Genomic DNA, 14,097 nt, shown 5'->3' with positions numbered 1-14,097 from the left:
TTTTTAAAATCACCCTCACTGAAACATGAAGTGTAACGTATGTCAAGTTACTGTCAACCCACCCAGGTTTTAACTGCCAAAAAAATTCACCAGCAATATGAACAGAGGAGCTGGTGATATTTCAAATCCCAAAGCAATTCTTCAGCCTTCAAAACCCTCCAGAAATAAGTGGGTGCAGAGTCCAGGAAGGAAATATTTACCATAGTTGTTCTAAGGTGTGAAAATGGAGGTCAATTATAAAAATAACAACAACAAAAACTTCTTTCTAAAATGCCTCGACCCTTTCTTTCTAATATTGACACTGGAAGCGGGGTGGGCTATTACTCCACTGATCAGAATGAAGAGACCAGTGACTAGAGAGAGAATTTATCCTTCCTTGTTTCATGTAAATGTGAGTGCTTACTAAAGTAGTCTTTCATTAATATTTATATTCAGAAAATTGGAGGTGTTCATGATTTGGCGCCAGTAGCAGCCATACTTTACTCTAGTTTTCAAACCTATTTGAACACTATTTGTTCATAAATACCGAGGATGTTGGCTAATTGATTTCTGTGTAGTTAATGGACTTATGTAAAACATTATGGACTTTTCTGTTATTCATTAGCTCAGCAAACATAGGGAATTCTGTGCCATAGGGAATTCCCTAGGGAATTCTGGCGATTCTGTGCCAGTTACTGTTCCAGGTACTTGGGATGTCAGTGAACAAAACAAAAATCTCTTTGAGTAGAGCTTACTTACATTATATTGGGAAACACAATGGACAACAAACACAATAAGTAAGTAAAGCATATACTAAGTTAGAAGTTGGAATGCATTGGAGAAAATTGGAAACATAAAGGACATGGTAAGGTAAATCATAATGTCAAACGTGGAGTACATATTTAAATAGTGTGGTCACTGCAGATCCCATTGAGCAGGTAACAGCTGAGCAAACACTTGAAGGACTTGGCCATAAGTCCGACCATGTGATCCACTGCCACCACTGTGGTTGTATGTTAGTGGAGATCTTGCTGATGGTACATCAGCATTTCAGTTTTCAAGCTGAAGAGCTTCAGAGGACTATCTTCATAGGTTAATGTCGTTTGAAATGTTGCTGGTATTTCTGGTACCAATTAAAATGACACGGAGGGGGAGAAATCTAAATTGAGTCAGTGCTTTTATTGTTTGGGTCTTTTGGGGGGGTGAAGGGGGAATGCATAATGTATTATGTGGGAAGTCAGGGAAAGAGTATTACACTTTTGACATAAAGGACTTTTGAAAATTTTCTATTATGGAAAAAATACATTTTTTATTTCAAAGTGTAACTGTGATATAAAAAAACTAGTCTTGAGAACCATACACAATTGCTTAATTAATAGAAAGATTGGATTACATATGTCCAGCTTTTGTATATTTTTCAAAGATAATGCTCTATAAGTGTTAATTAACATACTTATATATGATATTTGAATAAGTCTGACAGCTCATTCCAATTGATAGTGGACCTTTAATTATTTAAAGGAACAATTGTGACTGGGAGTCTTGTCTCAATATTCTGGCACTGAGGGCGTGACACTTCTGACAATGTATTTTTAGGAAAAATACATATTAAACACTATGGTAACCCAATGTTGATATGCAAGAATATTTTCCATAATTCTGAAGCCATATTTTAATGGTTGACTTTATCACATGCTGATGCTGTTGCCATGGTATCCTCCAGTGAAGTTAACGGGAAGTTAATGGGAGGTACCTAATGGGCCAGTGGACATCCAATACCCAGGCGGGAAGAGAATAGTGTGACTGATTCTTTCCAGCTAACGTTACATGTACTTACCCTTCAGTATCTATCCAATGTTTCCCACTATGCTAGGCCACTTTTTATTAAACTCAAACAAAGGCTTTTTGTAATCGAGGCTTAATCCAGGGAAAGAATTGCTACTTTTAAACTAATTTTCAATGATTTAAAATGCCTGATTTTAGTTAAAAGATTAGCAGCTATTATTTTAGAAAAAGACAACTTGAAATTTTATTATTGAGACTCAATATTAAATTTATTAAAACACTAATGGAAATCCTTAGCTCTTTCTTAGAATGTCATGTTTAGTTATAATTCCTATTCTATTTATAAATCTATAAATATGTAACTACATTTAAGAAGTCTTAGACAAATGATTGATCTGATTTATGTCACTTTAAAGACATACACAACAGCTTATAAAGTGCTTTCAAATTCAAAATATTTTCTTTGTAAAAATTTTCAATCATTTGCAGTGACTGAAATACTTACTGTGTTCAGGAGTTCTCAAGCAGGCTTATGAACACAGTTACTGTTCTGCCTGTACATCTGAAAGAAGCTGAAGCTCAGTTTCCCTCTAAGGAGAGAGCCAAAGAGCAGCTACGGACCAAGTCCTTCCCTATACAGCCAAGACTGATCTCAACAGGGAGCTTGCTTTCTTTAATTAGGTACTTAGGATCCTTTACCTGTATTCTGAGTCTTTCACATTTTGGGAGATTACCTTCCTAAGGTTCTAACTTGTCATTGTGTGTGAGTTATTTCTTTCTACTTCATTCATACAAAATCCCTCCCTTTTTTCTTGCATATTTTTCCTATGATTTAAAATTCATGGCTTAGCTAAGTCTTAACATCTTAATTCTGCAAATTAATATACTTTTCCATCATTATTTACTAATTTTTCAGCGGGTCTCTTTAAGGGAAGCAATTTCTTCATGCCCTTAGGTGGTGGGTCAATTGGGGCTGAGGGAAGTAAACAAGTTGTCTACGTTTTTCAGTTGTTAAATTTCTGGGCCAATTACAATGGTTTTGCTTTTAAAAATTTCTTTTCATATCTGCTAGTAATTCTGGCATCAATTATCACAACATCCTTTCAAAAATATTTTCTTCATATATACTTTAAGATAAGCTATAACTTCTCATATGGATATCATCAGTTTATCTCACTGTTTTTGTTCTAGAGTTCGGTATGACAGAAATATATTTGTAAGTAGCTCTAAGTTTCCCCTTACATGCGTGTGACAGGCAAACTTTAAAGTGGCTGCCGCGTTCTTTGCCTCCCACTGTTAGACCGTGTATAATCCCTTCCTCCTGATGATAGGCAAGACCTGTGGCTTGCTTCTAGCCCATAGAACATAACAGGTGATGGAAAATTTTAATGATGTATGTGCTTATATTACAGAAAGTTGTAGTGCTGGTCTTACTGCAGTCTCTCTCAAGCAACCACGTTGTGGGACCCCACACAGCAGGGGACTGCAGGTGGCCTCCAGGAGCTGAGGGTGTGAGGATAAGCCAGCAAAGAAGCTCTCAGTCTCACATTGAAAAAATGAAATTCTTCCAATAATCATGTGAACATGGAAGAACATCCAATCCAGAAAATCTCCAGATAGAGAACGTAGTCCTAGATGATCCCTGCCTGCAGCCTCCTGAGCCCATTGACAGAGGACACACTTAAACCATCTTAATATCTGTGTGCTGTTTTAAGCCATTAAGTTTGTGGTGACAGTGTTATATAGCTGGGTATAATTAATAAAATGGAAAACATGAATTCAGAAAAGAATATGACAACGGGTCAGCAGTGCCTGACAAATTTTGGTGTATTGCAACTCATTGAAGTATTTTATGTCTTTTAGATGATAATCATCATCTAGTTGATAACTTATTTAAATACCACATGCTCATTGTGTTGAATATATTGAACTGACATCATGGATTCATCAATTTATTAAACCAGTATTTAATGAGCACAAATTATATGCCAAGCACTCTCCCAGATATTGAAGATATAGTGTCAGAAGAAGTTTTCTGTCCATATTATTTATATACTAGTAATTGATCTAATTCAATCAGCCTACTTTTGGTATTATTGATCAACATTTAACAATTATAGGCCTGTTTATATAAAGCCCTAATGGATAGACTGTGAATAAAATAATATGACCCAGGAAACATATGTTTTTCCTTTCATTCAATTGATAAAAATTCTATTTAATAGAAAATGGTAATAAAAGAATAGCTGTAATAATAACTTTGTTTAATGGAAATGTAACTGATATTACAGAAAAATAACTGGCTCATTACTCTCATTCAGATTTGTTAGCCAGAGAACCTTGGAAATTTCAGTAAAATGTTATATGTTTTGTTTCTTAGCTGCTGTGCGATTCCCCTATGACCATTTGCACGCCTCACCCCATATTACTGTTCGGCTGCGAGAAGGCATACATGGAGCTATCGCTGTAACTAAGTCCTTCCCTTAGGAATTGTGTTACATATTTAGAATGAATTTGTACTTGTGACTTTGGTCCTAAAGATATCAATAAATCCAGTTCATCAAAAATGTTTTTCTCATTTTTATATTTGTACTGCCATAAATTTACTCTGCCATATGCTCCCAAGAGTACCAGTTAACTCCACATCCAAGAAAATATTTTTCCACCTGCTAGCTCACACATATAATTTTGAAACAAGAAATTAGAGTCTATTCTTCAATTAAATTAAGTTTCAAAAGCTGAGTTTATTGTTAAGCTTTTCAAAATGCCAGCTTTGGGGGGTTTTATATTCTTTATTGTTTTAATTCTCTATTTTGCTTATTTCCTCTCAATCTGCATTATTTATTTCCTTTTGCTTACTTTAAATTTAGTCTTATCTCCTTTTTCTAGTCTCATAGGGTAGAAAGCCAGGTTATTGATTAGAAGTTTATGTCTATCTATCTATCATCTATATAAATATATAAATTACAGATATAAATTTCTTTGGGTACATTATATTCATTTTCATTCATCCTAAGTATTTTCTAATTTTTTTAAATTAAACTTATTCAGGAGAAGTTGGTTATTAAGATCATATAGGTTCATTGTGTGCTCACTACCCAAGTTAAATCAGCTTCTGTTGCCATATATGTGACCTCCTCTACCCTTTACTTCTCCTCCACCCACCTCCCTGTGGTAACCACTATGCAGTTGTCTGTGTCTGTGAGTTTCAGTTTTATATCCTACATATAAGTGAAATTGTATGGTTCTCAGCTGCTAGTGGACTGGGTAAAGAAGCTGATTAGGAATCCAAGGCCTCTCTTGCACAATAGTTCTAATGCTTGACAGAGTGTGACCTGGAGTGCAGAAGTGGTATCATGAGCTCCCTGTGCCAGGACAAACAAATGAGAATCAGTGGAATGAGGGCTATGGATAGTTTGTTACACTTTACAGGAAATAAACATAGAGGCATAAATTGTTACTGATAATTTCTGCACTATATCCTCCATGATTTATTGCTAGATTTAAACTACATATATGAATACTAATTTCAATTACTTAAATTATAAGATTGTTTTGAGAAAATGATAAATACTTGCAAATATATACTTGTAAGTTCTTCCTCTCACCCCAAAATTTTTGGGTATATAAAACAATTTTTTTTGCTTAAGTAAGAATCAATATCTATTTTCTACACATATTTATTTACTTATACAGACTATTTAAGTTTATATTACTCAAATTGACATTAAAAGTATGCTTGGTAGTGCGAAAAATATAGATAATAAGATGAAAAAATAAATGGTATGTGTATTTTTTATTGTATAAAGCTCAAGATGCTGAAACTTCCAAGGAGTTTAATAAGATTTTGCTTTCATTGTTATAGATAAAAGAAGTGTACATAATGTATCACTGACTAAGGCTACCATGTTATAGAACTTAATGGTGGTGGGGAACACCATAAAAAATCACAGTGAAAGTGAATGGGATAATGAAATTGTGCAGAATTCAACATGTATAGTAGTTTGTTATGATGTGTTTCCAACTTATTACAATTTGTGTTGATGACATCCTGAAGTTGTTCCAAATTTTGCTTTGAATTTTAGTTGCTTTGGCTTGCATCATTGATTACAGACTGGAGAACACTTTTTATTTTGGCTATAGTCTAGAGTGTTATTTTTTATTATGAATAAGACTTTGGACTTGTTATAATTTATGTCCCACTTGTTTTGGAAGTGTTGGTAAGAATTTGACACATGACTAAGGAGAAAATTAGAGTGCCTTGGTTATAAATAATGAAAATACATAGCTTGGATATTTTATCATTAACTTCCTATCTAAATAAGCACAAATTGAAGGGTAAATAAATGTAAAGTGAATTCAAAAGGAAAAAACTTTAAACAGTTACTTATAACAGTGCATGCTATTTTAACAGAAAATGTAACAGCATGTATATTTCGAGTTTAAAATGATTTTCAGATGGAAATACATAGAAAAATTGTCTTACCCACATATAAGCAATACTTAAGTTAGGAATTCATACAACACACACTGAACCACCCCATCTCACATATAACCCTGCACACGCACTTCCATGTGTTCATTCATTAAAGACACATGGCAGATGGAGTGGTAGAATTTGATGAATGGAGGTAATAACACAAATGGAAGGCAGGAGGCACTCCCTTGGTTTCCCTTGCCATCCCTTAGGAACCCAGAATGAATCATACTGCTGTTTCTGTTTGCATTCACAATCCCATAGAAAAATGTAGTTCTAAGTCTCTCTTGGTATATGGCAAGATCATGCAATGGGTGTGTATATGTATATATAAAAGTATATGTATATATGCATTATATATGAGAATATTCCATTATACATAATGTTCTTTACATATATTATATTTATACAATTTTTTACCTGCAAGAAAATTTTGTTACCTTAATCTTACAGCTTGCCTTGGGATTTCACTCATAAAATCTAATTGTTTCTTTCCAAAACATTCTTTCTTTTCATGTATTTTAAGAACATTTGACCATACTATCATGTTTATAGAACCAGATGGCTCATGAATAACTTATAAGATTGAAGGTCTTAGGTTCATAAATATTAGGTTTTTTCATTGTCCTACATTTTAATTGCTTGGGTGTGACTATGATAAGATAAACTCATGTAATATTAATGAAAGTTTAAAACAGAAAACCTCCCTAAAAGTAGCACAATTTACTAGACAAGTTATTATGCACATTATTCTTGAATTGAGATCTTTTGCATTATAATTTGGAAGCAAAGGCATTAAAATATTTATGTACTCTTTGAAAATATGTGGATAATTTTCTTATTTGAATCTGTCATTTTTCTCTACATTTATATTTTCCTGTATAACTTTATCTCATACTTAATTGAAAATATTATAAAAATGAGATATAAAAATGAGATATAAAAGTCTTTGAATAACTTTTTATCACTTTTCAATGATAGCACATTTTTTCCAAACACGGAGATAGAGTTAATTTCTATAGACCCCACATAAAGCACTTATTTATGTAAGAAATCTTGTGTACAGCAGGTAGAATAAGTGTTCAGTAAAAGTCTGATATTCTGCCAAGTTTGTTTTTAACTCTTTAAAGTCACATGTGGTTTGCTCTGCTGAAGAGACTTTCTCCACATTGGCAGAGCAGGAATAAACAGGATTGGGTTCAAAGTCTGTCTTGACATATTCTGGATCTGTGACCTTGAGCAAATTAAATATTCTTTTTAACTTATGCCTTTGTGTATATAGCAGCAGTAGGAATACCTACATTCCCGTGTTGTTCTGAGTATTAAGCAAGAACACATACAGAGCTGGCACAGTGCCCGTTGCAGAGTAATAAATATTAACTCTCCCCCTTCTATCTCTGTGAAGTAGGAGCATGGAATCGAATCTGCAGAGTTGTGTATAGTAACTAAGTTTATGCAGATGAGGCAATTCAGATTGTGCCTTGTGCTAAGTAAATGATACTTTCTCCTGCTTTGTCCTTTATATTTTACAGGTAAAACCTCACTCATCATTTAAAAATCAGCTGGGAGTCTGACTCCCTCTCAGAATCTCCCCCAGGCTGACACCCCCAGCTAATGTGCAGTTGCACATTCCTCTCTGTGTCCTCACATAGAGGTGCACATGGGCATCTGCGAGAATATTAAGTGTGTACATTAAATTCATCCATCTATCCATTTGCCATTCAAATATATGTAGAATTTCATTATAAGAGTTCATGTAATATTTATTTTTCACTTGTATTTAACTTTTCTTGGATCTAGTCTTAGTTTCCAAAATGGTTTTAAATTCATTTCTCTTTCCTATTTCAAAGATGGACGTTATATAGTATTCTTTTTTACTAAGAAAGTATAGTGAAATCTATAAGACTTTCATGTGCAATAAGCATCTTTTTGATGATATACCCAAGTTTAAAACAGTGCAGACTTCCCTGTATTAGAATTATAGAAAAACTAGATTACTCATTATCATGTTTATCAAATTCATGCTGGATCCTGAGATACACTTAAACATCAAGGAACTTATTTTCCAGTAGGTAAGAAAGTACATTAATCAAATAAATATATATGTGAAAGACAAGTGACACAAAGTAAGGGTATGCGACATTATGATGGCAAAAACGGGGATGTGACCTAAATAAAGCTGGATAAGACAGCTTTTGGAGGAACTGAGGATTGAGCTAAATTTCAAACAGAAGCAGTAGTTTATGTGAATAAATAGAAGAAAAGAGATTTCCAAGCAGATATAATAGTTTCTACAAAATTCTGCATTGGGAAAATAGACAACTACTACAGGGTTACATTTAGCATCTGCTCCTCTAGTGGGATGTTAAAACAATATTTTTTAAATATACGTTCTTTCACAGAGTGAAAGGAAAAAGTTTCAGAGACTTCAACTTATTTTTTTTCTGATGATAAATCCTGCTCCGCAGTACAGAAACCACTCTGCAAATTCTGCCTACTCCCTAGTAAGTCCATCCCAGCAATTCACTGGCAGGGAGAGAGATGACCACCGAGTGCATCCATGGTCCCAGTATCCCACGCTGAATGGACTGGCCTCAGGACTTATGACTTGGCCTCCATTCGACCCAACATTAGTAGAAGAGTCATGGTGAGGCTTCAGATCCCAGAGAATTTACATAAACTTTAGTCCATTTCCAAGTGTCCTTAAAACATCTGGCCATTCTCTTTCCCTCTCTGTGCTATTATTCAAGTAGGTTATCATGAATCCCTTTGAAAAAAAAACTGGAATGTTATTACACAGGGGTGGGCAAAATTAGGTACACAGTTTTAATACAAGTAATTGTAAACCTACTTTTGCCCACCCTTGTACATACGTTATTTGGTGTTTTGGGGCTCTGTGCCTAGGAACGTGATAGTCTCTCACACAGTGAGTTTTAGGTCTCAAAATGGGTCCTAGAAATCGGACAAAGGGGCATAACTTTATACTAGGGCAACTGTCATTACCCTTCTGATCATTTTCTCAGCCTCTCCATTGCGATGGGGGAGCTCATTTCTAGACAGTCAGCAGTCCTGCCTACAGACCACAACCACCACGGAACCTCCCAATGGGACTGGTGCCCTGCCACTTGTGCATGCCTACTGCTTTGCTCATTCAGTATCCCTTGGTCACCTGGTACAGTTCTTGGCTTTCTGTGGAATAAAAACTCTTATGTATGCACGTCCTATTGTCAAAGTCTTTTAACACTTTCTTTTGTTGTCTACCATGATAATTCAGACGCTTAGTGTGGGCCTCACTTAGTGTAGGCCATCATTTTCTGTAAGCTGCTTTGATTAATCTTAGTTGCATATTTACTCTGTCTCCCAGGTTTGTCTCTCAGGGTTCTTGCCAGGACTTTAGATCCTGCATCCCGGGAGGGTGATCCCAATTTGATAAACACTGTCTTGCCAAATTTACTTTCCACTCCTTTCTGATGCATTAGCCTTAAGATACAGCCCTACAAACATGTGCCAGTCTCCTGATGACAAAATTTGGCCAGGTCCTCTAACTCCTTGTGACCCTAGCTCCTTTTTCCCCTAGAAATGTCTAGAGCTTCTCTAGACCTGCCATGTCATGATAGCATGAAGGAATGGAGGAGCAGATACTGAGGGGACTCTCATTTTATCCTGAGGGAGAACCAAAGGGTCATATTCAGAGAAGAAGAGGCACTCACTCTCCCTCAGTAGGGTGGGTTTGAGGGGTGCAACACTCTTGAGGACAGTAATATAGTTGTCACCATCCTCTGTGTCAGTGTCTCATTCTTTTCTATCACAGTCCTGACCTCAACATTTGGATCTGCCAAATTTGAGAAGGTATCCTTATTTGGAGCTCCTATGATTGAGTTCTATGTTTTGTCTTTAGTTTTCCTTACTTTCCAGCTTCAGAAGATGGGAGCCTCTTTATAAGCTGAAAAGAAGAGCTTCTATCTTTCACATTTGTTTTTATTAAATCATAATTACCCTACACAAGAACCATCCAATTCCTTTGTGTTATAATTGATATTACTCTTTCCACTATATTTTTATAACATTCACCAGTGTGTTTCATTCCATAGATATACCATCCCAGTTTGCCACTATTAAAATTTAGGCAATTGTATTTTGATCTTGGGACTTAGGACTTTCAGGCTCCACACACCACCAGAGATGAGGTCCTCAGTGTCACCTGGGTGGTGGCAATGCTGAGTAATCTGACTCCAACATCCCATTGTAACATTTACTTTTTCAGGCCCATCCTGGTACAAATGGTTGTAGTTCGTTTCTCTTGAGACATACATTAGAGGGCAAGGAACTTACATGGTGGTATTCTCAGCCTCAACAGTACTTGAGGGAAGGATAGAAAGCAGGGTGTGGCGGAAGGAGAATTATAACTTTGAAGCCATCCCAGTAAAGTCCTACCCCACTCAGAATTACCACTCTTCAGAGTTCTTTGGAAATTGGGAGGAGAAGCAGGGTTTTACAGCCCAGGCATTACATGTGGGCTGCCTGTTGGAGAGACACATGAAGTTGGGCATGGTAGCCCTCTTCAAGAAAGGGCTGGAGGTCAATAGCTGAGCACAGTTGGCAGCAGCACCTTCAGGATCTGAACTAGAAATCTCCCAGTCCTGAAGGAGCATCTGTGTGATCAGCTTAGGACTCAGCCTAATATGGTAGTGGGAATGAACAATGAATTTAGCCTGTACCAGTGCAGAATAAGTTATATTAATTAGAGGTGGATCAATATATTTTACTAGATTGACAACAAAATGTAGCTGGATGCATACAGTTTTCTCATAGACAGATCCGATATGCCATATTCATCAAGTCATTTTATTGATTTCACATGGAATCAAACTATAATGTTCTGCAAAATATTATATAATACAACATATACAATTAAAAACCTAATATAATACAAATCATTATGCAATGCAAAACAGAATGAGTGTGAATGTATGTGTGTGTGTGTGTGTGTGTGTGTGAAATTGATCCTACCTATGGCAGTAAATACTTTGATACTCAAATTTGGCAAAATACATAAACCATAAATTAAGGATTTTATTGGTTTCATTACTACCTGAGAATAGTCTATATGGAAAAAAACAAAATAAATAATTACAGGAAGAGAGAAGCAAATCCTTTTAAAATGTGTTGTTAAAGTAAAAGGGAAACTAAACAGCATTCTTTTCTTTATGATTTTTGCAATGATAGTAAACAGGGTCTTTCTGCCTCTATTATGATATTACTTTATTATAATTCAACTAATATGAAATATTCTGATAGAATAAAATATCCTGATGGAACAAACAGAACTATTTTGATTAAGTTATTAAGCTGAATTTATTGTTTTGGATCATAGGAGACTAGACAAAGAACTTGGATCTTAGTGCTCTATCATATTTGAACTTTGACCTTCACAAAGAGAAAGTGAAATATAGTTATTACTCTGTGATCAAAATTGAAAAAAAAAGCACACCTTTGTTCTATAGAATGGCACACAATTCTACAAAATAGATACAAACAATGTCAAGCAGAACTGGAATCTAGTATTGTATTACACTAACCAAGGCAAAGTCAAGTTAAGCCTAAGAATCACAGGCGGAAGAAGACATGCATGGCTGACACTGTGGGTGGTTAGTTGCTGAGGGCACTGAAAGCTATTTCATATTGCTATGGGCACATGGCTATGAAATGCTAGGAAAGTACACTTCTCCCATGGTTAGATATATAAATCAACTATTCTTCTCATAAAGTGTAAAACATTCTTTGTATTTTTACCTTTATAGATATACTTCTCTAGTGGAAATATAATTAGCCAAGTTTTGGAATGGTGATGGTTCAGATTATTCTCTGGCTAGTGTGTATGTGTTATGCAAATAGATTTTTCTGTCTAAACTACCCAAACACATTGGCAGCCATGGCAGAGAGAAACATGACACGGAGCTGGAGTGGGAGAACGGAGACCATTTGAAGCTTGAGCGTCGATTTAACCTCAAATGGAATTTCCTGCTGGATTAGCAATGGTTCATTGCCGCTGCTTGTGTATTGTTTATGTGACACTGGAGCTAAATAAACCAATCCATGACCTGATTTGTCTGCCAAATGGATTGAGCATTTACTCTCTCCGCCTCAAAAGCTTGTCACTTCAGCTTAGCCTTGCAGATGGTCCTTCCATTTCCCTGAAACAGAGCCACTATATACCAGCTTGCCAACATTTCTGTTATTCAAAGTTCACTCTCAAAGTACACATAGCCAAGCCTCACTTCTCAGGCAGTATTCCACAGCCTTGGCCATCTGACATCCTTGTCTTCCAGGTCACTCTTGCCGAGTTGGGTGCCTAGTTATCAGCCCTTTCTCCCAACTCTACTACTGAGACAAATATACTGTCAACAAATATACTTCTATTTTGCAGAAGTGACTTTATTCCAGAAACCTAGAGAATCTCTGGGAACTGTACTTGACAGTAAGAATGGATGAGAGTTTGTTGGCATTTTTCTAAAATTGTTTATGTGTTCAAGTGTCACATAAAAGGAGGTTTGCTTCACTCAGATGCTTTCAGTTGGGACATTTCTGCTATAAAACAGAATTATATGGCTTAAAACATAAGCAAGTAGGGCATATTTCCATTGATGTCAAATTCTTAGCATCTGGGCCTGGGTTGTATTTTATTATATGTGGAGTAAGAGCACATTTCGTAAAGGATATAACCAAATTGCTTTCTTAAGTAGAGAAAAAAATTTATGCGATATCACAGAACTTAAATCTATTACATTTATATGGCTCTCATTTTCAAAACCTTCACCACTCACTATTTTATAAGTCAAATTTGTATTCCCATACTAAAATGAGAATAATATTTCATGCTGAAATGTTAGCAATCAAATATTTATTTTGACAGTTTAAGAATGGAATACCTTTTTTTAATCTACTTGATTAAGAGTAACATGGTATTAATAAAAACTATGGGAAAATATTTGAAAATAAAATGCTTTTTTCATTTTAAGCAAATTTGCATTTCATTGGTAATCCACTTTAATAGATGCTGGGGACACAAGAAAGAAAACAGCCTTTTTACTTAACAAGCTGGAGCCTGGCGGGAAGAAAGACAAATACAAAACCGATGATAACACCATACCAGTGCTATAGAAGATGCAGGCACAACCAGGCACGCAAGCGCAGGGAAAGACATGCGCCCCAAACCTGGGAGCACATGTGAGAAAACCAAAAAAGTAAAAATATGACATGTAAACAGCTATAAAGCACTGATAAACAGCTTCTTATGAAGGATATAAAATAGGTGATGGTGGTAAAAAGTGTACCCTGGAGAGGAAAGCAGGAGCCAAAGCAAAGTTCTTGGTGTGTACTACTGCTGAGGATTTAGGGCTAAGATCCTGAAAGCTATGGAAGAATTTCTCTTAAAAAATGTTTATTTATATATTTATTTATTTACTTACTTACTTATTTATTTTTATTGGTCAAGTACACTTGTCTCTATTTTCCCCCTACCATGCCCCCCACATTACCCATTCCACCTCCCACCCTGGAACCTTTCCCCTTTGGCTTTGTCCATGTTCCTTGATGACCCTTCCCCTATTTCCCCCATTATCCATCTCTCCCCTCCCCTCTTGTTACTGTCAGTGTGTTCTTTACAAAAATGAAATGCTCAATATCAGAGTGCTAGGATGAGCCAAGCTGCCTAAGTGACACAGGGGAAAAAAACCCACCAAGTATTAAAAGGATAGTCTTGGTGAACAAAAATAAACATCATGATTTAACCTGGGCCAGCACTAACCGGAAGCGCTACAAAGTAGAAGGTGGCCATTGTTGCTATGGCACCACCT

This window comes from Artibeus jamaicensis, unplaced genomic scaffold (assembly GCF_021234435.1).
Source record: "Artibeus jamaicensis isolate MK-2021 breed Jamaican fruit bat unplaced genomic scaffold, CSHL_Jam_final scaffold_369, whole genome shotgun sequence".
Taxonomy (NCBI): Eukaryota; Metazoa; Chordata; class Mammalia; order Chiroptera; family Phyllostomidae; genus Artibeus; species Artibeus jamaicensis.
Note: the sequence above shows the minus strand (reverse complement) of the source record.